The sequence below is a fragment of the Myxocyprinus asiaticus genome, chromosome 39 (genome assembly GCF_019703515.2).
Source record: "Myxocyprinus asiaticus isolate MX2 ecotype Aquarium Trade chromosome 39, UBuf_Myxa_2, whole genome shotgun sequence".
NCBI classification, from domain to species: domain Eukaryota; kingdom Metazoa; phylum Chordata; class Actinopteri; order Cypriniformes; family Catostomidae; genus Myxocyprinus; species Myxocyprinus asiaticus.
The window spans coordinates 27,567,287-27,577,828 of record NC_059382.1 but is presented as its reverse complement, the minus strand read 5'-3'; the positions used below and the strand labels follow the sequence as shown (position 1 = coordinate 27,577,828).

Genomic DNA, 10,542 nt, shown 5'->3' with positions numbered 1-10,542 from the left:
TCAGTTTATCCCCCCCAATGTGGTGTTTAAAAACGGAGTCAGTCACACAGGTCAGTATCAAACCATACAGTTGTGTTAGCGTCTGTGAGGTATAAGTGAATCTTCGTTCTCAAATAACTTTTTTCCGGCAAGTTTTGTTATTTTGAAACGTAATTGTACTTCAAGAGAAGATGGCTGTGTATCTTAACAGTAAGTGTGTTTTATTATCTCGTAGTATTATTATTAAGAACATTCATTTATAAGTGAGTCACGGTGCTGATGCAATGCTTAAACAGGATCTCTAACACTCCAGGTGCTGTGGATGATGTAAACTTCTCCGACATTGTTGAAGAAATTCAATTCCTGAACCAAGCGAGTGGTACGTATACCTAAGTATATACATTACATGTCTATGTATAATGTGTTGTGAATGTGTAGAATGATCATATTTTTAATATTTACAAGCAGGGCCAAATCCGGAGCATGGTTCAACATCAGAGCGTGCGTCTCCGTGAGACAGGGCGAACATCCCGCCGCTTAGTAAGTGTTTATAATGCAGCATTATTTACATGATTTGTTTAAAATGTTCTTATGTGTTTTTTTTTTTTTTTTCAGAAGATTTATCAAACCTTGTAAACAAGATCGGCACGTTTGGAAGCGAAAATCACCTGGAGAGGGTTAGCGGCCATGGAGTTGCAACAAACCCGAAAAGACTCAAACGTCAAGCAGTTACGATCGCCCAAGTGCATGCTCCGGTTGATGGGGATGTGAGAGATCTTGATTTCATACCACAAACACCAGAACGGAAACGGTCAAGACATTCGCTCAGAGCATCAGCTGGTATGTGTGTGTGTGTGTGTGTGTGTGTGTGTGTGTGTGTGTCTGTGTCTGTGTCTTTGTGTGAAGTTAACTAGATGCTAAAGTTTGTGAACAAACATTGATGTTGGCTTGAAGTCTTAAATAGTATAACAATATGACTTCTGACTTTATGACTTTAATTTGACTTCTCAAAGCCTACGTAAATATATATGTTAAAAAAACATTATTTTATCTTTTTTCCTAATTCATATATCATCCGTAACAATTTTTTTTTTCACAGAGTTGGTTGTGGATGACCATGCGGTACCCGATGTAAATGATGTTCGGAGCTGGGGCGATGAACTGATAGAATCGTGGGACGCCTGTGCATTTTCCCAGGTACCTAAAGAAACACAACGGGATGATCAATCCAACAAACGCGTGGTGTCTGCGGCAGATTCCGACCCTGAGGCTCTGCCTTCAAATCAGGAGGCTTACAGACGGGACTGATACAGGACGGTTTCAAGACCATTGAGGGACGTTTTAACACCATTGAGAGGCGCTTTAACATCTTTGAGGAGCGCTTGGATACCTTTGAGAAGAAGCTGTATTATTATTATAAACAGTCTGTGACGGCCAGCTATCATTATGCAAGGATGTCGGATAATTTGAATGTATGACAACATATTCAAGCAGCGCTTTATTGACAGTTATTCATTCATCCCTATGCGCTTGGCCATGACATCTGCTGCGTTAAATCTAACCTGCGCAGAGAAAGGTTATTTTCCGCATAATTTCAACAGATTAGAAAATGAGAATTACATAGGCCCATACCCGGACAGGCATTTCTACGGCTATGAGACAATGTCTGACAAAGAGAGGGCTCTGTTTGACGAGTTGTATGTTACAGGTTCAGGTAAAGTGTTTGATTTTAAAAAAAGAACTTATGTATGGCAAGAATGATGTCGTTTTGCTCAGGGAGGCTTGCATGAAGTACCGCAATGAATTCATACAGTGTACCAAACTTGATCCATTTAGATGCACAACTTTAGCAGCATGTTGTATGGCAGTGTATAAAACCCACTTCCTACCAAAAGACACTCTAGCTCTGACCCATAACATTGAGTACACCAGTCAGAACAAGACATACTCAAACATTTCCATTGAATGGCTTGAATATGTTAAAACAACACGTGGCGTAGACATTTTGGAAAATTGGAAAATACTACCTCGATGGTTATTATAAAAAGGACAGTGTAAAAAAGGCTCTCGAATTCAACGGCTGTATGTTTCATGGGCATGAATTTCGTTATAATCCTAACCATTTACACCCATTGTCAAAACTGCCCTATGGCACACTCAGAAGACAGTTTGATGACAAGTTTGAAATTTTAGAGTGTGCATATGGGTTGGAGGTAGAAGTGATGTGGGAGTGTGCTTGGAACACTGCTAAACAGACTGATGTTGATGTGATGGCATTTATGTCCACTTACAAACATCCTGAAAGATTGAAACCACGTAACGCTCTATTTGGTGGTCGTACTAACGTGTACAAGCTGTATCATAAAGCTGACAATAGTGAAAAAATACACTATGTCGACTTTACAAGTTTGTACCCCTTTTGCCAAGCCAAGAAATGCTACCCTATAGGACACCCCCAAATTATTTTCAAGGATTTTGTACCGCTTGAAAATTATTATGGATTTGTCAAAGCCACAGTACTGTCCCCGCGAAAACTGCTTCACTCCGTCCTTCCCTATAGGACTGGTGGCAAGCTTATGTTTTCACTCTGCTGTACATGTGCAGATCAGCAGAATCAGACCATCCCATGTAGACACACTGATGAGGAAAGGGCTATTTCAGGCTGCTGGGTCAGTATCGAACAGTTAAAGGCTGTGGAGAAGGGTTATGATGTAACGAAGGTGGACGAGGTATGGCATTTCCCTCAACGATCAGAAACCTTGTTTTGTGATTATGTTAAAACATTTTAACAGTACAAACAAGAGGCCAGTGGATTCCCCACGCACATTGTAACAGATGCAGACAAAGAATCTTACATCGACGATTACTTTAAGAGGGGATTAAGCTGAATCTTGACAAGATAAGTCTTAACCCTGTATGCCGGTCTATTAATAAACTTCTGCTGAACTCACTTTGGGGGCGGTTCTCTATGTGTGAAAATTTGCCGCATACAGAACTACTTTCAGACCCTGAACAGTTTGCCCAACACATTTTTGGCGATGGTTATATGCACGTGAACAGAAAATGATTGTTGTCATTTTCCTTGGCGTATGCAGATATATCAACTAGATCGGACTGGAACTGCATATCAATACCATAGACAAAAACCTGATTCCTTTTGTATTTTAGAGGGGCAGTTCTGTGTAGTGTGTAAGCATCCTCACCGGCGAGCTAGTCCGAAACTTGTTTATTGGTTAAACGAACACCCGTTGCTTTTAAAACACCATCTTTTTAACATTTTTTACCTCCTAAAGAACCCGGGTTAGAAGGTGTGTAATAAATATTTTTCATTTCTTCAGACATAGTGTCACTTCAGTATCCACAAAAGAATAACTCAGATGGTTTAAGTGTTTTGGGTTTTTATTTCAGTAAAAGAGAACATCGGCATCATACAGCATCAAGGTACTGTAGAAATTTTATACACATCACAATGTTTTTCTCAAGAATGAAATCAACTAGTGTTTCAGTAATTTCACAAACATCAGTCTGGTCATTTCTTGACACTGTGATTACACATAAATCAGTCACATACGTACACATACAGATTATGTCAGCAATTCTAATACAACTGCCACATTCAGTCACCAGGTCTAGTATTTTTCTGATAGTTGCACAAATTGGATCGCCCACATTATATTTTTGAAACTTGTTAAATTGATATTTTCATTATAAAACCTAATAATTCAAGATGCACAGTTAAAGTATGTGACAATTATGGTTTATTTAAACCGCAAAGGTGAAGCATGAATTAAAACTGTTGTGTCAGATGTGAAGGGGGAGGAGAATTTGTGCGTGCGTCAGGTGCTTTGACCAAAAAGTCTTCAGCATAGGAAGCTCCTGTATTTCCTTGCTCAAACGTCCTCGGTAAGCTTCCTCTGTCCTTGATCCTCGCCTCCTCGTGGTGCATCTAGAGAATTGATACGTCCTTCAAGATGGCGGACTTTGATCAGTTTCCGGGTCACAGGCTCGAGGACGGAGGAGCGAGGAAACAAGGAAGCAAAATTTAGGAAATGAGAAGCATGCAAGGTAAGTCCATGGTCACATGACCTATAAGATCATGTGACTCAGTCTGAGCAATTAGACATCAGTAACAGCGTTATGGGTAATGAAGTTCCCGTGAACATACATTTAGAACAGGGGTCGGCAACTTATGGCACGCATGCCAGCATTGGCACATGAAGGGGTAATCACTGGTACACCAGCAGCAAGAGAGCAGTAGACTGTTGTATTTATATAAATTCTGCACCTGCATCCCAATCTACATCTTGATGTAATCCTTACTAGTATCACACAGAGTGTTTTCATGAGCTGAATGGGAGGCTAAACAAAAAGTAAAAATGTTGGTTGGATTGGTATGTCAGCCACTTGACCAGGAAAATAAAAAATGGCACTCCATGTCAAAAAGGTTGCTGACCCCTGATATAGAAAATACACCCAGATTCTGGACATAAAATCAAGTAATTATTATACCTGTCTATATTAATGCATAACATATGAACACATACACTACCGGTGAAAAGTTTTGAAACACTTTGAAATGTTTCTCATGATCTTAAAAATCTACTGATCTGAAGGTGTATGCTTAAATGTTTGAAATTAGTTTAGTAGACAAAAATATAATTGTGCCACCATATTAATTAATTTCATTATAAAACTAAAATGTAACTTAAAAAAAAAGTTTTTGAAATTGATGACTTGGACCAAATAATACAGAAAAGCAGCCAATAAGTGCCAAACATAGATGGGAACTCCTTCAATACTGTTTAAAAAGCATCCCAGGGTGATACCTCAAGAAGTTGGTTGAGAAAACGTCAAGAGTACATGTCTGCAAATTCTAGGCAAAGGGTGACTACTTTGAAGATGCTAAAATATAACACAGTTTTTATTTATTTTGGATTTTGTTTAGTCACAACATAATTCCTATAGTTCCATTTATGTTATTCCATAGTTTTAATGACTTTACTATTATTATAAAATGTGAAAAAAAAAAAAAAATATATATATATATATATATATATATATATATATATATATATATATATATATATATATATAATAAAGAATGAGTAAGTGTTTCAAAACTTTTGACCGGTAGTGTATGTAGCACTGTTACAGGGGCACCCCTCCCCCATTCACAAACAAACAAACTAAAATTAAATCAATAACCGAAGGAGTACTAGAAAGCAAATTAAAAAGTAATATAATAAGGAAATGAAAACTGTCCTTTCTCATCTTTGATATCATCACATTATGGGACACATTGGTGTGACTGTCACTTACAGATCCATAGGTAATTTTTTAGTTATTCAAGTGAATACATCAGGGGTGTCAAATTAATTTAGGAGAAGGCCTGGATTGGACAAAACCTCACCTTAAAGGGATAGTTCACCCAAAATGAAAATTCTCTCATAATTTACTCACCCTCATGCCATCCCAGATGTGTATGATTTTCCATGACAGAACACAAATTATGATTTTTAGTAAAATATTTCAGCTCTGTTGGTCCATACAATGCAAGTGAATGGGTGCCAAAATGTTGACACTCCAAAAATCATATAAAGGCATCATAAAAGTAATCCATATGACTCTGGTGATTTAATCCATATCTTATGAAGTGGTATGATGGGTGTGGGTGAGAAACAGTTTTTATGTAATTTTTTTGCTAAAAATTCTTCTCCCTGCCCAGTTAGGGGCGGTATGCATGAAGAATGTGAATCACCAAAAACACAAGAAGAAGAATGTAAAAGTAAATATTAAAGTGGATAATGAGGCTGCATCCGAAATCAGGAAAACACTGCCTCTGGAGGCTGTATACGGGGGTAGGAAGGGACCAAGGCACATCCGAATCCAATGTTTGTGTCACATCCTGTCTACTGAGATACCTTCATCTGATAAATTTTTGAAGGCAGCATAAATGTATCCTTTGCTACCTATGAAATCCCACAATCATGTGCGTGCAGATCCATGACGAAAGAAGAGACAGTTGATAACCAATTTGTGAATACATGTATATTTTTATTCAGTTTTTCCAACTTTTGATTCCATTTCTAGCAAGAAAGTGGTATTGTAGTTACTAAATATACACTTGGTTATCGCCAAAACTCTCTTGATTTTGTTTTAGATTATTAGACATTGTGGTTTGGTTGGACTAAATGAACAGATACATGTACATTACCTTTAGAGGACAGCAGATGGCGTTAATCAGTTGCTGGTATCATGGCAACAATGTGATGTTATGCTGCCTCAGTAGCTTGTCCGAAAGCAATTTCTGGAGGTACCTTCAAACGCAGACACTGTCAGCTGAGTCATTGACTGATAGAGCAGCAAGGCAAGACAGCTTTGGTTTCGGGTGCAGCCTGACTGAGCAGGGAAGATAATTTATAGTAAAAAAGGACTTAAATATTATTCTGTTTCTCTCCCACACCTATCATATTGCTTCTGAAGACATTGATTTAACCACTGGAGTCATATGGATTACTTTTATGCTGATCATGTGAGTTTTGGAGCTTCAAGATTTTGGCACCCATTCACTTGCATTGTATGGACCAAAAGAGCAGAGAAATTATTCTAAAATCTTAATTTGAGTTCAGCAGATGAAAATAAAAAGTCATACACATCTGGGATGGTATAAGGGGGAGTAAATGATGAGATCATTTTCATTTTTGGGTGAACTATTCCTTTAAGCCATCTCCACACTAGCCAATTTTTCATGAATGAATGTTACACTTATATAGTGCTTTTCTGACACTACACTCAAAGCGCTAAATCATATTACATAGTGAACAGGGGACTCTTCTCAACCACCACCAGTACTCAGCAACCACCTGGATGATGCGACTGCAGTGTGCCAGTACGCTCATCACACACCAGCTGTTGGTGGAGAGGAGATAGTAGAGAGATAAAGCCAATTAATGGATGGGGATTACTAGGAGGCCAAGAGAAGGGTCAATGGGGGGATTTTGGCCTGAACATGAGGGTTACACCCCTATTCTTTTATGAGAAATGCCCTGGTATTTTTAATGACCACAGAGAGCCAGGACCTTGGTTTAATGTCTCTTCCGAAAAACTGTGCCTTTTTACTGTATAGAGGCCCCATCAATATACTGGGGCATAAGGACCAACACAGACCGCGAGGTGAGCACCCCCTGCTGGCGTGACTAACACCTCTTCAAGCAGTAACCTTAGTTTTCCCCAGGAGATCTCCCATCCAGGTACTAGCCAGGATCAGCCCTGCTTAACTTTAGTGGGTAACCAGGTGAGAGCTGCAGGGTGAGATGACTGCTATGGCAATTATCAGGTGTAAGCTTCATGTACATAATCACCAGCCAGGTGGAGGGAGATGGAGTACACCTTAGTGTCTGCCAGCAGGAGGTTGTTAATCAGGACTCCCTGCAGAGATAACTCCTAAAGAACATCCAGCTTGTTGAAATTATCACTTGCAGTTGGTGGGATGGGTACACGTGACCAAGGTAGTGACCAATGATCTTCAGGCCGAAGTCCAGTTCATTAATAAAGGTGATGTTAAAGAGTGTCTCCGTTTCTATGAGGGAAATCAGTGTGCACTGCCTCTTACATACTATTACTCTGATTGTCTATGCTTTTTGGAGCTTTAAAGTGCTGATCACCATACACTTGCATTTTATGGATCAACAGAGATGAGATATTCTTCTAAAAATCTTTGTTTGTGTTCTTCTGAAGAAGAAAGTCATACACATCTGGGATGGCATGAGGGTGAGTAAATGATGAGAGAATTTTCAGTTTTGGGTGAACAGTTCCTTTAATCAAACAACATTACAGGTCCTGAACAAATGTGGGACTGTAAGCAGTTTAATGAAAATGTTGCAGATCTGTAAATAATACATAATTGAGAGAGAGACAGAGTTGCCGGTTTGTCAGTTGAAGTCCTCAGTTTTTATTTTATTAACTTATTTCAATCGAATATGTTACAGGAGTACAAAAATTCACAATCTCTATAAACAATACCAAATAAATAAAGACTAATATCAAGGCTTAACATTTAACATCAGTTGTGAATTCACATATACTATGCATCACTTCTATTGAGGATTAAGCCTAATAAAACATTTATGAACATGTACAGGCCACCCCCCTGTGCACGTCCCTGCTGTAGCAGAAATTTCTGATAAATCTTCCACAGACATTGTCATAGTTTTTGTCTCATAAAATTATTTTTAAAGAAAAGATACCTACAGTTTAGAAGAAACTGTGGAGTTTCTCTGGGTTGAGTTGACATATCACTCCCCCAGGTTGTGCAAACAAGTGCTTTGAACTTAGTCATGACTTAATGCGGTTTTCTAGCATCCTCGCTGCCCCCGCAGATACTATTTGCTACACATGTCCAACTTTGAATGGAGAGATTTTTTAGCATAAAATATCTTTGCAGTGTTTGCCCCATCCTAATATATATATATATATATATATATAGATAGATAGATAGATAAAATACTAGACTTCCATGCTGTTATCAACCCTCAAATGAAATGAGTCAACAAACTGGCTACCATAAAATAACATGATCAGCTCATGAGTAGATCAGTGCTTGACAGTGTAAGATGTAACATCATGTAAGATTTCTGTTCTCTACATGGCCCGGTGCACAGCTCATGATACCTAAAGAATGTATTTTTTTCCCCAGGCTGTGTATGTAATTTGTACACAGCAAACTTAAGAATATACTTTAGCCTTATTGTTATGTTCGGATCATTTTTTACATGTTTAGAAGTTGAAAAAGTTAAAAAGTATTCTTAATCTTGTATTTGGTCAAAATGCCTTTGGATTCTCCACAACAATGACAATTACAGAATTGCACTGTGAATCCTTTTCTGCTTTTTTCAAGTAGTTACAAATTTTTTCAATTGTCATAAACTTTACTATCATTAACTCTGTTTAAGTGCCTCACTGTAACACCACATTTTTGCTTATTTTAAAGAAAAGGGACAAGTCAAAATATATATATATTTAATAATCAACATTATGCCACAATGCTGTCAATTGAGCTTATCAGGTATTTAACACTGAATATTCTTTTAATAACATAGGCTACAAGCTGGTATTCTTAGGTAGTCAGTGCATGGAAAAGATGTATGGTAAAGATTCTTCAAAATTTCTTCTGACATGAGGATGAGTAAATTATTTTTTGTGAAATAATCATGCATGTCATCATGACATGTCATATTGTGTCCACACCCCATCACCCCTGTGTAGTTTTGAGCCAGACTTCTCTATTGGTGGGCGAAATTTGAAACGCACCGTGAGCAGGAAAAGCACTGTCAGGGTTTCTGCCTGGCCTGGTGTCACAAATGTGGTTGAGAAGAACGAACTGGTGAACATCAGACGCTAACTGCTATCTCGCTCTTCTTACAGACCACCACCACGCATTGCATACTGCATGCAAGCTCAGGAAACTACCCAGGCCCTATAGATGTGTGTGTGCTTCATCAACCACTAATAAAGTTCAGGTTGGCATGTGGTTGAGCGCACTGCTGGGAGAGGTTTTCAGATGAGTTGACTCTAATGAAAACATAACTGATCACCAAAGACCAAAGAAAAAACATATACAACTAAACGCATATCTCTAATGTCCTGCTGAAACTTCTCACATCTTTTTTTCAGATGATGATTTAAGGGGGTAAGATAATGAGTGTGTTTACTTGCACAACAATACACTGGTAACTATGAATAATCAGCTTATTCAAAATGTCAGACAATGCAAGAAAACCAAGTTTATGTGAGATTTGAAATCATTTTTCTTTTCTCAGTTTTTGATGTCAAAATGTAAACAGGCACACACACAACATATGCACACATTAAAAAAAGCTGCCAGAATGCCATTACGTGTTTACATGAAGAGCAAAATCAGGAAAAATCTTTGTGTGCCAATTGTTTTTTGCATAAACATTTATGACTAAAAGAACACAAGAATTAACAGAAAATTGTAAATCTGTATATTAATGTACATTTATGTACATTAATATATCTCAACCAATGTATTTAACTCACAGAATCCTAAAGGGTAAATGGGTTGTTCAGGTGAAATACTTCTTGGAAGTTGCATGTTGACATATCCTACAGTGTTGTTACCGGTCCTGCTCCGTGCGGGATTCGAATCGGCGTCAACCGGCATGGGAGGCAGGCGCGCTAACGAGGAAACTAAAGGATACAGGCTCTAATGTCAGTCACTAGTGCGCCTCTTGAGGGGGAGTGAAGCTTACACATACCGCACAGCTATCACATACCAGCTGGCTCCCGTTACAGTGTGATATGCTATATTTCATCTAAAACTTTGAAACATCATATCATATGCTAATTCATTTAAAAGTATTATGCATGTAGCTTTCTGAAATAATATTAAATGAGAGATTACATGGAATATTTGTATTTTGTCACACCTCAGGACCATTTCAAATGAACTAGTAAAGAAAAGAAAAAAAAAATATGGTAACATTCAAATTAAATGGTTTTATTAAGTCAAAATTATTATTTAACTTAATAATGTCACTGAAT

The 10,542-nt window shown here is 38.0% G+C and overlaps 1 long non-coding RNA gene across 1 annotated transcript; it reads left to right on the top strand.

The window, feature by feature from the left end:
• The first annotated feature begins 306 nt into the window (after nucleotides 1-306).
• LOC127429601 (uncharacterized) lies at nucleotides 307-1,261 on the top strand. Its single transcript, XR_007895323.1, has 4 exons — nucleotides 307-358; nucleotides 448-519; nucleotides 595-819; nucleotides 1,079-1,261. It is a non-coding gene; the product is annotated as an uncharacterized LOC127429601 (long non-coding RNA).
• Nucleotides 1,262-10,542: the final 9,281 nt, after the last annotated feature.